A 14,746-nucleotide genomic window follows, 5' to 3' on the forward strand; every position below is an offset into this window, starting at 1 on the left:
GTTAATTTCTAGTAATCATCTTAATTAAGTATCGTGAGTATAATATTTAAGTAAAGCTCTCATTGACTTAAGAGCGACTAGTTAGACTTAGAAAACAATCCATGCTAGGGAACTAGGAGTGGAACGAACTTCGTACTCCATTTAGTGCAATTCGCATTGAGAGTAGAAGCTTTGATAATTAAGAGTAAAAGGATAAGTTTAGTTTACTTACGTTTGGATTCATCGTTCATTTCGTAGGTAAACTAGTCATTTTACATTTGTCATGTTGTATCCCCCGTCATAGCCTGGTTTTTAGACAATTGAACCAAGTGATGGTTGAGATATTTATATTTCAATTATTCATTTATTTTAATTGTTTTGAAATTCGGGCTGTGACAATATGCATGCCATACCGTGGGATGGTTGGCAGCTGGAGCCCTTGATTTTGAAAACTATTTCCTTCTATGGGTGATTTCTAATTGTTTCGAGGGAGGCCAAACCATGGGATGGTTCGTAATTATAATCACTTAATTTCAAGCATATTCTATTGGGAGGATCACTTTCGTCATAATGATTTTTCTTTGTAGTTCTTAGTTTATATTTTGTTGTCATAGTAACTTAGGAACATAAAAACCAAAAAGCCAAAAACAAATATTTTTTTCTTTCTTTAATAAAATTGTTGTTTTCACCACGCTTAAAATAGTTGATTCTCGATACATCAATAGTTAAGTGATTTCTCAAAATGGGCAATGTATTTTACACAGACCAACCCCTAGAACAACGCAATCTAGGGGCAGTTGAGATCAGTTTTGCTTACTAAGGGATCCCTATATCACTGAGCTATTCGCTCGGGTCAGGACATTCCATGTCTTATGCAGTAAATCCCCCAACTCGCGTAGCTGAAGCTCTGTCTGTCTAGAGTGGGTTCGCCACAGAGCCGACATGAAAGTTGCCTAAGATTATCTGTTTTGTTTTAAAGAAGTAACATCTAGGATCACTTCTTTTGAGTACGAGTTTCTTAAAACATCTCTCCATAGTTTTCAAAACCAGAAGATATAAAAATGAAAATTATACGTCGGAGTAACCAAAATGATACCGGATTAACGTATAATTTTATCTTCTTGGCAAAACCTCTATATGGATAGAGATATATTTTGAATGAGAAAATCAACTAAAAAAAAAAAAAAACAAGGCGTCTCCAAACAAGAATTAAACAAATATAGTAACCTAAAGTGATATAACTATCTATTTAATTATATCTTTTTGCCTCGACCTCTCTATTTTGTCTTGAGAATCTGACGTTAAAAGACTCAAAAATTTTCGAAATTTTCAAAAATTTCCTTTTTTAAAAGTCTTTCCCCTCTCGTTTAAATCTTTTCCCCTTCTAAATCTCTTTCGCTTCTGAAAAAATTTTCAAAAATGTCTTCTATAGCAAAAACAAAAACCTCCACCTAGCAAGACTGGATAGATTAGTTTCAATGATCGTGTGCAAGCACTTCCTAGAGAACTGCAACTTAAGATATGGACACATATACCAAAAATTATTCTGGGTTTAGGTAAGAGTTCATACGCACAGAAGAGACGAGCTAAGGGAAAAGGCTGGTGCCTGAATTGTCAAACACTAACTTGCCCCAGTCTTCAACCTCATAATTATTCTATTTGCAAAGTCTACATGTGTTATCCCCTAGTGCATTTCGCTCAGTCTAATAAGGTAATCCAGCCATCTGGTTGGGATTGACTCAAGTTTTCAAAAACTTCCAAGTCTTGGGGATCTAACTTAAAATGACCCACCTTTTTAAAATTTGTGTCAAACTTATTCAAAACCCAAAAAAATTATTTAAAATTTTCTTTCTGTTATCTATACATATTTTCCTACAGTTCTTGTACAGTTCTTTCCATCACCTGGTTCTCATCTTCCTTTGGATGTGACTGTTTCCTATACCGTTATATTGCATTTTCGATGTTGATTGTTTTGGTACCTCACGAGTCAAGATTGGACGAGTAACGAACCATGGATCGGCTCTTGAAGTTGGCAAGGCACTAAGGACAAGATCGGAATTTCCTGATTCATTTGGGCTTGGCCCAAAATTTCAAATTCTTAAAAGAGGCATGTGCCATCAATCCCTTAACCCCACGCGATCACCCACCTTCCTTTCTCCCTCATCACAAATTCCAAACCCTAGTCACCACTAGCTGACTCGCGCTCGCCCTCTCTTAGCTCGCTATTGCGACCTCACCCCGACACACCACCATACAATTTTTTCACAGCCTTCCCCATTTTAAACCCCCATTCCAACTCAAAACCCCAATTTTTTAAATCCCTACTCTGAATGGCTCGCATTCTCAAAATCTTGCCGGAGCAAATATTTCATGACCTCTTCTATTCCGATATGTTTGAAGTACACTTTAAGGCTGAGATCAGAAGAAGAGGATTGGAACCCTTGGTTTTGTTGGAAGATGTGGTTGTTAAGGATGCATGCTTAGAGGGGAGGATGACCGCATTACGGTTGTTAAGGATGGTCGCTCGCTGGAGCTCACCAAGGAGATGGTGAATGGTGTTCTAGGGATCCCTCTGAAGGCCTATGTTCAAATAGAACAGTCCCCAGATGGTAATACCATCGACGTGATAATAATAGAGACGCTTCTCGAGGGGGTTAAAAACCCCAAGTCTCACTACGCTTACCAGAGTTCGCTACAAAGGAACCAGCTAGTAGTATCTCAGTGGACAACCTACAACCTGCTAGGAGAAGCTTTATCTTTTATGGATTCTTTAAGAGCAGAAGAATACCTTCTACATCGTCTCCTTTATCTTCGAGCTACTCTGCAAACTGAAGAAGTCAACTGCCCCTCTACCAGTGTTGGTCACCAAGATCATGCAGCACTGGGTTCCAAGCCATAGATGCCCTAGTAGAGGTCAAGGACACTACCACATGTCCTATCTATGCCCACTGCGTCGAGAAGTCATGGCTTCCACCTGAAGCCAGAGCCGCTGAGCAAGCACGCACGACTGAGAAAGTGGATTACTTCGCCGAAGATGTTACTCAACAGTTCACTCATCCCATGGACGAAATTCACTTCCTCCATGGAGGCTAGAGGATTTTGCAATCATATCTTCACCAGCTCATGGAAACTCAGGGTAACATCATAGAGGAACAACGGAATATGATAAGAGCCCAAAACTGTAGTTTTAACCCCTTAACAATAATACTTTTACACCAATTATGCGAATAATAAATAAGAGTTAATGCTAATTACGTGCTTTTATGTATTTCAGGTATTGAATTCAATTATGTGCAGAAATGTATCACTTTGGCGATATAAAGGAGCAAGGGTTGGTTTCTAAGAAGTTCTGTGATTAAAGGCCAAGACGGGCAGAAACAGCACATAAAAGTCAACAAAACTTCCGAAGACCGTATATTTGGACTCAGGCCTCGTAATTAGGCGTACCTTATGTCAAAACAACCAGCTCAGAAAGATCTTTCCAATGGTATAAACCTTAACCCAATCAGAGGAGCAGAAGTGGACCACAAGCCTGTTGAAGTCAAAGCTAGCTGAAAAAGGCCATATGGACTGAAGAAATTGGGCTTTGGGCTCGAATTTCCAGCCCAAAACATGGACTCTCATCCCATGCACGAAAATGTGGCTCTGGTCTCCTCCAGTTGCACACACAAGACTTAGATCTTAAGTATCAATTAGGTTAGGATAGAAAGTAGCCATTAAAGCTTAGTTCTAGATCTAGTTTTTCAATTAATTAATTAGTTGTTATTCTTGTTTTAATTTCAATACTGAATGATTGTTATTTAGTTGTTAGATCAATAAAATATTTAGTTCTTGATAATCTAATTTCGTTTTCCATTAATTATTAGTTTCAATTCTTAGATTTACTTATTTGTCATTATTAGTTTAAATCAATTATTGCATGAGTAGTTTCCATTTGAGTTTAAATAAGTAAAGTTCCAATCTTTTTATGATGTCTAGTTTTAATTCATATGGAAGTGATAGTTTTATGAATCAAGGCTAAACCTCCATTAGAGGCGTTTGATGAAACCTTGATGAAAACTTGATTGCGTAGTGTAGAATCGTTGTAAGAGTTTATTCCACTCTAGAAGGTCGTTGATTCGCCATGAGAATGGGTGGCTTCCTCATATGCTAGTTATGAATTGGTAGAGATGCCATGTATAATTAGAGATTATAACAACCAATTCTTACCGTAAGAATGTAAGAATTGGATTACAACAATCTATGCTAGTTCTTAAGTTGGATTCAAGGTGGATTCAATTCCCCCCTAATTCTTATTCGAGATTCAAACTTTAGTATTCCATAGCATTTCATAGTTGAATCAATATAATCCCAGTATCTTGTTAGTATAAATTGCATCATAGTATAATTTGTAAAACTCTCATTAACTTTGGTAGGATTGATAGTCGTAAGAAACTTGACTGCTAAAGAATTAGGAGTGGAACGAATCTTCTATTCCAACTCTACTTCAATAGTATCGAGAGTAGAAATCTTTGATAAGAACTTTGTTATGATAAACTTTTAGCTTTACTTGCGTTTAGACTTCACCGTTTATTCGGAGTAGAATTATATTCACTTTTATCGGGTTATCAAATGGCACCGCTGCCATCTTAGTTCCCTTTAGTATTGTTTTCTTTAAAATTGTTAGTTTTCCAAAGTCCCATAACCCACCCACCCTTGTTTGATTCTCACTGTGGTTGTCTGTTTCAGCACCAAAAATTTTCCTCGAAGAATTACACGGAGTGCGACCCGCGCCCTAAGCATGCTAAATTGGAGTGCCACCCGCGCCCAAGCACCTGGAACTCCACATTTTGGTTGAGCGCAATCCGCGCTTTGCCAAGGCAAAACATGAGCGCCCCCCGCATTGAACCGCCTAGACCTTGAGGTTTTCCCCGGCGACCAACCTCGCTACCGTAAAACTAAATTGGAGCCACCCGCCTAAATGTCCTAACACCAGCTTGACTCGGCGACTGCGCCCTACCTATGCCTCTTTTGAGCGCGATCTGCGCCCTCTGTTGAAACAGCCCGATTTCCACAGGTTTGTTTCAAATTTCCATTTCTTCATAGTTTTCAGTGTTTTAACTTGTTATACACACTGAGCACGTGTAAACAAGACGCTATTCATTAGCGAAGCAAGGAGGCATTCAGGTACTCTTTTCTTCCACACCTCGCATCTCCTGTTAGAGGTTCATACTAGCATATTAGGATTGTTTGGAGTGTTGTTATGTTTCTTTAAGATTGGTCTTAGCCTTGCATGAGATTAAGGTCAGGCCGAAGAAAAACGCCTAACGTAATCAACCGGCAACGTCAACAAACACGCCTTTCTAGTATACCACTCACTACACCTCTAGCTAATATGCCACACACACCACCTGAAGTAATGGGTGAAGAAAGAGAGTCTCCTCTCTCTGACTTTTACAAAGCCTTGAACGATAGCCCTAAATCTTGCATCGTTCTATCAGACCCAGTGGGGGATTTCCGAATCCCCCCAAATATATTTAATTTTTTACCCATTTTTCATGGGTTAGACCATGAAAAGCCTTATCAGCACATGCGTAGGATTGACCAAGTCCTTACTACATTCCACCATCCTACGGTTGGTGCTTAACAAATTAAACTAAGGGTATTTCCTTTCACTTTAGCAGATAAGGCGGCATCTTGGTTAACTGCCAAAGAGCCTATTTCTGTGGACTTGTAGGCTAAACTTGTTCAATTATTTATGGAACATTTTTACCCACCACTGAAGACCGATGAAATGCTTTCCAAGATTTATTTCTTTTGACAGAATCCTAATGAATCATTTTCAGAGGCATGGAATCGTTTCACCGATTTTCTTATAGAGTGTCCACACTATAACCTCACGAAAGACACGTTAGTTCGTGCCTTTTTCAAAGGACTTCTACACCACCATAAAGAAGTCCTTGACATAATGAATGGGGGTAGTTTCCTAAGTAAGGGAGCCTCAGAGGCTTATAAATTTTTAGAAGATCAAACTAAGCGTAATAATAACTTGGGTGGGAGGGGGGTAGTGACGATTTCTCCCGTTCCGCTAGTTCTTCTACAATAATTAAAGCCGCAGGTAGAGGTAGAGGCTATTTCTATTCAACAAATGCTGATCCCCATCATGAATATCAACTCCAATCAATGTAATTTATGTTTGAGTCCAGAGCATCCCGACTCCTATTGTCCTCTCGCCTATGAACAACAACAGTCACAACAAGATAATATTTGCTCAATTAATTGTTTTCCTATTCCTAACGCTCGTTGGAGACAACATCCCAACTTCAGTTGGAGAAATAATCAACAAGTAACACCTCCAGGGTTTAATAATCAAAATGTTAGGCCCGCAAACAATTATAACAAAGGCCCACCACGACAAGGTCAGGGTAATTATAATTGTAGCAACCAAGCTCAACCACGACAAGGACAAGGCCAGGATAATTATAATAATTATAACAATAATAATTACAATACTAATAGAGGTATCGTTCCGGTAAATAATAACTATCAAAATCCACCAATTAATAATCAACGTGACATAGTTCCAGTCACACAACCTATAGCTAACACTCCTCCACAACCGGATCATTTCAATACCTTTATGCAATCTTAACAATAGATTTTACAGGCCATCCAACTTTCCTTATAGCAGTTAGCTCAAGAGAAAGTACAACCCAAAGGTGTGTTTCCAGGTCAAACGATAGCTATTCCTAAAACAACAAACACAGCCTTTGAGGTAAATGGTAATACTAGTACGGAAAATGAAAATGTAGGTGAGTTAAATGCCATCACCACTCTCCCAGAATGGAGAGTGGTTGATAACAAAGTAACTATGCCTATAGTTACCCTACCAGTAGTCCCTACACCAGATATTACACTAGAGACCGAAACAGAAACAGAAACTGAAGATCCTACCTCTATAGAGGTACTAGTTAAACCACAACCTAAGAAACAGAAAGCAAAGGTTAAACATCTAGTTGATCCATACGTTAAATATAGAGAGAAACCATCGTTTCCACAGAAATTAGCTATGTTAAACAGGGATACAAACTTCTACGAGATTAGGGAAGTTTTTAAAAATCGAACGATAAACTTACCTTTTCTAGACACAATTAAAAAATTACCTCACCATGCTAAGTTTCTTAAAGAGTTGTGCACTAAAAGGCGTAAGACAAATATTCCTAAAGTTGCCATTTTAACTGAACAGTTTCCAACTTTAACAGAACACAATGGAATCGTTAAGTACAAGGAACCTGGTTATCCTTCTGTACAATACACCTTAGGAGATTCCCACACGATGACCACTTTACTAGACCTGGGGGCGAGTGTTAACTTACTCCCATATTATCTATACAAACAAATAGGTCTACAAGAGATGCAACCTACTAAAATGACGTTGTAATTAGCGGATCGATCTATTAAGTACCCTAAGGGTGTGGTTGAAAATGTGCTTGTTAAGGTCCAGGATTTCTACTATCCTGCTGATTTTGTTATCTTTGATACAGAAGTCGTTAACGACTCTGTTCTGATCATCTTAGGGCATTCCTTCTTGGCGATTGCCAACGCACTTATAAACTGCCGCGATGGTTCGATGTCCTTGTCTTTTGGCCATCTTTCGGTTGAGGTAAATGTTTTTAAAATGATGAAACAATTACCAGATTCGTTTATAGATGGAGAGGTTAGAATGATCAAGAGCTTAGTGATAAGAGCCCAAAACTGTAGTTTTAACCCCTTAATAATCATACTGTTAGACCAATTATGTGAATAATAAGTAAGAGTTAATACTGATTAAGTGTTTTTTATGCATTTCAGGCTTCAAAGTCCATTATGTGCAGAAATGTGCCACTTTAGCGAGATAAAGGAGCAAAAGTCAGCAGAACTTCCGAATGCCATATCTTTGGACTCAGACCTCGGATTGAGGCCTACCTTATGTCAAAACGACCGGCTCGGAAAGAGCTTTGCAATGGTCCAAGCCTTGACCCAATCAGAGGAGCAGAAGTGGACGAAAAGTCTGTGGAAGCCAACTGCAGCTGAAGAGGCCTTTTTGGACTGAAAGAATTGGGTTTTGGGCCTGATTCTCTGGCCCAAACCATAGCTCCAAGCCCATGCACGATTTTTGGATCTGAATGTATAAAAACAAAAGCTTAATTCTTTGTTAATGGGAGATTAAATAGTAGAGACTTTAGGGTAGAAAATAGTAGATAGCTTAGAATAGAAAGTAGCCATTAAAATAGTTTCTAGATCTAGTTTTATTTAATTGTTTTTGATTAAGCATAGTTTCAAATCTAATTCATTTTATTAGATTAAACCTTGAATCTTGTTCTTCATTTGATTAGATCAATAAAGAAGTATTATTCAATTTCGGTTTTGTCATTTCCAATTCTAGATCTAATTTCAATTCATGTCCTTATTTCAATTTAGTCATTAAATTAGATTTCATTATTGTTTAATTAAGTAAATTTCCATGCTTTATATTATGTTTAGTTTTAATATAAATGGAAATGATTGCGGAATGATTCAAGGCTAAACCTCCATTAGAGGGGGTTGTGAAGCCTTGATGAAAGCTTGATTCCAATTATCGTAGAGTCATTAAGTAATTTCTATTCCACTCTAGAAATGATTAGTTCACCATGAGAATGGGTTTAATTGTTCACATGCTAGTTATGAATTGGTAGAAATGCCATGTGTAATTAGGGATTAGGAATAACCAATTGTTCTCGCTGGCGATTCATTTCGATTACGACTATTAAGTCGTTAGTGGATTAAGTTGAGTTAAGGTGGAATCAATCCCCTCTAACTCCTTATCATTGAATCAACGTAGCATTCCCTTAGTTATTTTGATAACCGACTAGTTGCATCTTGTGGGTAGTTGCATCGTAGTATAATTCCCTCTCAAAACTCTCATAGACTTAAAAGCGACTAGTTAGATTAGAAAACATCCATGCTAGAGCACTAGGAGTGGAACGAACTTATCTACTCCACTATATCTCATAGGATTGAGAGTAGAATTCTTTGATAACTCAAGCACGTAAAAGTATAAGTTTAGTTTACTTATGTTGTGAATTCATAGTTCATTTCGTAGGTAGACTATTCATTTCACTCTTATAAAATGGCGCCGCTGCCATCTTAGTTGCACTTTAGCATCGTTTTCTTAATAGAATTAGTAATTTTTAAGTCCCATTTCACCCACCCACCCTTGTTTGATTCATACTGTGGTTGCCGTTTCAGTTTTGGAAAAATTCCGCGAGAAAATACAATCGAAGGCTACAAGAAAAGAGAGCGACCATTCGCTATGTTACCGAATTTGATCAATACACCGAAACCCGCTTCAAAGAGAGCGCGACCAGCTAAGTTACTGGACTTTCGAATTTACATAGAGCTACCACTAAGATAGAGATAAGCTTTTAGCTGAAATTTCAGATTTCCACAGTTTGCTTCAACTTCGAGTTGTCAAGTTTTTCAGTGTTTTATTCTCTTATATACACTGAACACGCATACAAGACGCTATTCATATAAGCGAAGCAAGGACGCCAATCGTATTCCTTTCTTCCACACCTCGCATCTCCTCGTTAGAGGTTTATACTAGTACATCAGAATTGTTTGGAGTGTTGCATGTTTAGTTAAGCTCGACTTAGCCTTGCATGAGATTAAGGTCGGCGAACAAAACACCTAACGTAAATACACAACAACATCAACAAACAAGTCTATCTAGTATACCACAAACTACACCTCTAGCTACTATATCACACACACCACCGATATAATGGGGAAGAAAGAGAGACTCCTCTCTCGGACTTCTACAAAGCCTTGAGCGATAGCCCCAAATCTTGCATCGTTCTAGCAGACCAGTGGGGATTTGAGAATCCTCCAAATATTTTAATTTGTTACCCGTTTTCATGGTTTAGACCATGAAAAACCTTATCGGCACATCGTAGGATTGAACAAGTCCTAACAACATTCCACCATCCTACGGTTGTAATGCGGAACAAATTAAATTAAGGGTATTCCCTTTCACCTTAGTTTTTATAAGGCGGCGTCTTGGTTAACGCCCAAACGCCTAATTACAATGGACTCATGGGCTAAACTTGTTCAGCTGTTTATGGAACATTTTTACCCACCCTTAAAGACGGATGAGATGCTTTCCAAGATTCATTTCTTTCGACAAAATCGTCATGAAACATTTTCAGAGGCTTGGAATCGTTTCACCGATCTGCTTATAGAGTGTCCACATCATAACTTAGCGAAAGACACGTTAGTTCGTGCCTTTTTCAAAGGACTTCTACACCACCATAAAGAAGTCCTAGACATAATGAATGGGGGTAGTTTCTTAAACAAAGGAGCCTCGGAGGCTTATAAATTTTTAGAGGATCAAACTAAGCGAAATAACAACTGGGGGGGTAGTGACGATTACTCCCGCTCCGCTAGTTCTTCTTCTACAGTAAAGGCTACCAGTATGTTTGAGGTTAAATCAGATCCTGAGCTTAAAACTCTAATTGAATCCCTCACTAAAAAGGTAGATGCCATTTCTGTACAACAAAAGCCAATCCCCGTTATGAATGTAAATTCAAACCCATGTAGTTTCTGTTGGAGCCCTGAGCATCCCGATTCCCACTGTCCTATAGCCTATGAACAGGCTTGTTCCATTAATAGTGAACCTAATGCCCCTTGGAGACAAAATCCCAACTTCGGTTGGCGGAATAACCAAAACGTCACACCTCAAGGGTACAATCATCAATATGTTAGGCCGCAGAGCTTTAACCAAGCTCCACTCACGACAAGGACGAGTGGTCGGTAATTTTAATAATTATAACAACCAAGTGCAACCTCGACAAGGTCAAGCACAAGGTCAAGGTAATTATAATAATTATAATGCTAATAGAGGTATCGTTCCGGTAAATAATAACTATCAAAATCCACCAATAAATAATTCACGGGAAATAGTTCCAGTAACACCACCCGTGAACACTACACCCACCCAACCGGATCGTCTTGACACCTTCATACAAGTGAGCCAAAAACTTTCCAAACCATGGCTCAATCTAACCAACAGGCTTCTACAATCCGTTAATAATTTAACCCAACAGTTGGCTCAAGATAAAGCCCAACCCAAAGGTGTGTTTCCAGGTAACGCAATACCTAATCCTAAAACAACAAACACAGCCTTTGAGGTAACCAATAATACTAGTAATGAATATGAAAATGTAGGTGAGATAAATGCCATCACCACTCTCCGTTCTGGCAGAGTGGTTGATAACAAAGTAACTATGCCTATAGTTACCCCACCAGTAGCCCTACAACCTGCTATATTACTAGATACGAAATAGAAACCTGAAGAGCCTACCACCGTAGTAGAGGTACCAATTACAACACAACCTAAGAAACTAAAAGCCACGGTTAAACATCCAGTGATACCATTGCTAAATATCGATTTAAACCACCGCTTTCCACAAAAATTAGCCATGTTAACTAGAGATACAAATTACGAGGAGATTAGGGACGTTTTCAAGAATCTAACTATAAACCTTCCTTTCCTCGAAGCTATAAAAAAGCTACCACACCATGCTAAGTTTCTTAAGGAATTGTGTACTACTAGGCGTAAGACAAATATACCAAAAGAACAATTCCCAACCTTATCTGAACATAATGGAATTGTTAAGTACAAGGACCCTGGTCGTTCCTCCGGACAATGCACCTTAGGAGATTCCTATACGACCACCACGTTATTAGACCTGGGGGCTAGTGTTAACTTACTCCCATTTTATTTGTATAGACAAATAGGTCTAGACAAGATGCAACCCACTAAAATGACGTTGCAATTAGGCGATCGGGTCTATTAAGTATCCTAAGGGTGTAGTCGAAAATGTGTTGGTAAAAGTTCAGGATTTCTACTATCCGCTGATTTTGTAGTCCTCGATACGTATCGCTAACGACTCTGTCCCGATTATTTTAGGGCCCTTTCTTGGCAACTACCAATGCGCCATTAATTGCCGCGTGATGGTTCAATGTCCATGTCTTTTGGCCATCTTGTTGTTGAAGTCAATGTTTTTAAAACAAGGACACACGGTTACCCGATTCGCCTATGGATGGAGAGGTTAGCATGATCGAGAGCTTTGCTCGAGATTATTTCAACAACACGCGTTCGATAGTCATATGCGAAAAAATTCTTTCCTTTGGAAACTCGGACTCAATATTTCCATTCCTACACTAGTCGATACACATATTATTGATGAGGGCCGGGATAGATGACTTTCTCAAAGATGTAGAGGACTACCATAGTAATGTGGATATGACCAATCTAGATGAGGAATTTGATGAGTTTTTTCGAGGTGAAATTTCACCCTATCAAGAACTAACTTGCACAACACCCACCTCGATTCCCCTCATTCCACCCTTTCAAAGGAATCTCGAGTTTGCACTCGATCCTTTTGTTTCTCCTGTGCTTCATAATTTTTTAAATCCTCCTAGCAAACAGATACTTCAGAAGGACAAACTATTTGACACCTTCATTTTCAGAATTGAGACAGTCCCTACACACACAATGAATGAGTTCAGTTGCCAAAACCACATCCTCATTATTAATACGTGTCGTCTTTCTAAAACTTATCCATATCCACCATATCCTCCACAACCATTCACTTTTCCACACTTATTTACTAAAACACGCACGCATTCAAAAATGAAAAAGAAGGTGCATGATAGGTTACACAATAGGGTTATCCGACTTCGTTTGGATTCCACTAGGCTGCGTCGTAAGAAATCTTGGTGCTTGATTGTGTTTGGATATGTTTTCTGTGGTATTTATTTATGGAATGATCCACAACTATTTCGGTTGTTGATATATGATCAACTGCATGTTCATACATATGTTTTAGATAAAGTCTTGAGTATCTGACTATAAACGACTCAAATTTCTGTGTTGGTGCATTTCCTTTCATTCCAATATATTGGTGATAAGAGCCCAAAACTGTAGTTTTAACCCCTTAATAATCATACTTGTTAGACCAATTATGTGAATAATAAGTAAGAGTTAACACCGATTAAGCTGTTTTTATGCATTTCAGCTTCAAAGTCCATTATGTGCGAAAATGTGCCACTTTAGCGAGATAAAGGAGCAAAAGTCGCCAGAACTTCCGAAAAGCCGATATCTTTGGACTCGGACCTCGAATTGGGCATACCTTATGTCAAAACGACCGGCTCGGAAAGAGCTTTGCAATGGTCCAAGCCTTGACCCAATCAGAGGAGCAGAAGTGGACGAAAAGTCTGTTGAAGCCGACTGCAGCTGAAGAGGCCTTTTGAATTTGAAAAGAATTGGGTTTTGGCCCGATTCTCGCCCAACCCATGGCTCCAAGCCCATGCACGAATTTTGGATCTGGATGTATAAAACAAAAGCTTAATTCTTTGTTAATGGTAGATAGATAATGGTAGATAGTTTAGGTTAGAAAATAAATTAGATTAGAAGCCTCCCATTAAAATTAATTCTAGATCTAGTTTTCATTTAGTTTTGATTAAGCATAATTTCAAATTCATTCATGTTCTAGATTAAACTCTCAAATTATTGTTCTTGATTTGATTAGATAATAAAAATAGTTATTTTGTCCATTGTCATTTCCAATTCTAGATCTAAATTTCCAATTCATTGTTTGTTATCATTTCAATTTATTAATTAAATTAGATTTCATTATTGTTTAATTAAGTAAATTTCCATGCTTTATCATTATGTTTAGTTTTAATTTAAATGGGAATTGTTAGTTTGATGAATCAAGGCTAAACCTCCATTAGAGGGTTTGATGAAGCCTTGATGAAAACTTAGTTCCAATTATCGTAGAATTGGTTGTAGAATTTCTATTCCACTCTAGAAATGATTAGTTCACCATGAGAATGGGTTTAATTGTTCACATGCTAGTTATGAATTGGTAGAAATGCCATGAACATTAGGGATTAGGAATAACCAATTTCTTGCTCGGAAGAACGTGATTCAATTCGAGATACAAGAATCTATACTAGGTTATTAAGTTGATTAAGGTGGATTCAATTCTCCTCTAATCCTTTATCTAGAATCAAAACAAGCATATTTCCATAGTTATTTTGAGTTAAATTCAACGTTGCTCAATTTAGTTTCATCGTAGTATAACACCCTTCGTAAAGCTCTCATTGACTTAAGAGCGACTAGTTAGACTTAGAAAACAATCCATGCTAGGGAACTAGGAGTGGAACGAACTTTATCTACTCCCTTATATCTCAATTGGTTGAGAGTAGAATAATTCTTTGATAAACAAGATAACATCATTAAGTTTAGTTTACTTACGTTTGGATTCGTAGTTCATTACGTAGGTAGACTATTCATTTTACATTTTATCAAAATGGGCTATATCTTAGTTGCACTTTAGCATTGTTTTCTTTGTAGAATTAGTCATTTTAAGTCCCATTTCAACCCACCCACCCTTGTTTGATTCATACCGTGGTTATTCGTTTTGGAAAAAAAATTCGAAAAATACACGGCGCCAGCGCTTCAAAGGAGAGCGACCCGCTATGTTACTTGGAATTTCATCAATACACCGGAGCGCCAGCAAAGAGAGCTGACCAGCCAGCTAAGTTACTGGAACTTTCTTTTACATACAAGCGCCACGCAAGATAAATTCGCGCCCAGATAGCCATTTGAAAATTTCGGACTTCCACTTACACCTTGCTTGAAACTTCGAAGTTGTCAAGTTTTTCAGTGTTTTATTCTCTTATTTACCCACGTTTGATT

The 14,746-nt window shown here is 38.1% G+C and overlaps 1 non-coding gene across 1 annotated transcript; it reads right to left on the minus strand.

The window, feature by feature from the left end:
- Positions 1–5,752: 5,752 nt before the first annotated feature.
- LOC147509242 (small nucleolar RNA R71) lies at positions 5,753–5,856 on the minus strand. The gene has a single exon (XR_015219626.1). It is a non-coding gene; the product is annotated as a small nucleolar RNA R71 (small nucleolar RNA).
- Positions 5,857–14,746: the final 8,890 nt, after the last annotated feature.

This window comes from Coptis chinensis, chromosome 3 (assembly GCF_015680905.1).
Source record: "Coptis chinensis isolate HL-2020 chromosome 3, ASM1568090v1, whole genome shotgun sequence".
Lineage (NCBI taxonomy): Eukaryota > Viridiplantae > Streptophyta > Magnoliopsida > Ranunculales > Ranunculaceae > Coptis > Coptis chinensis.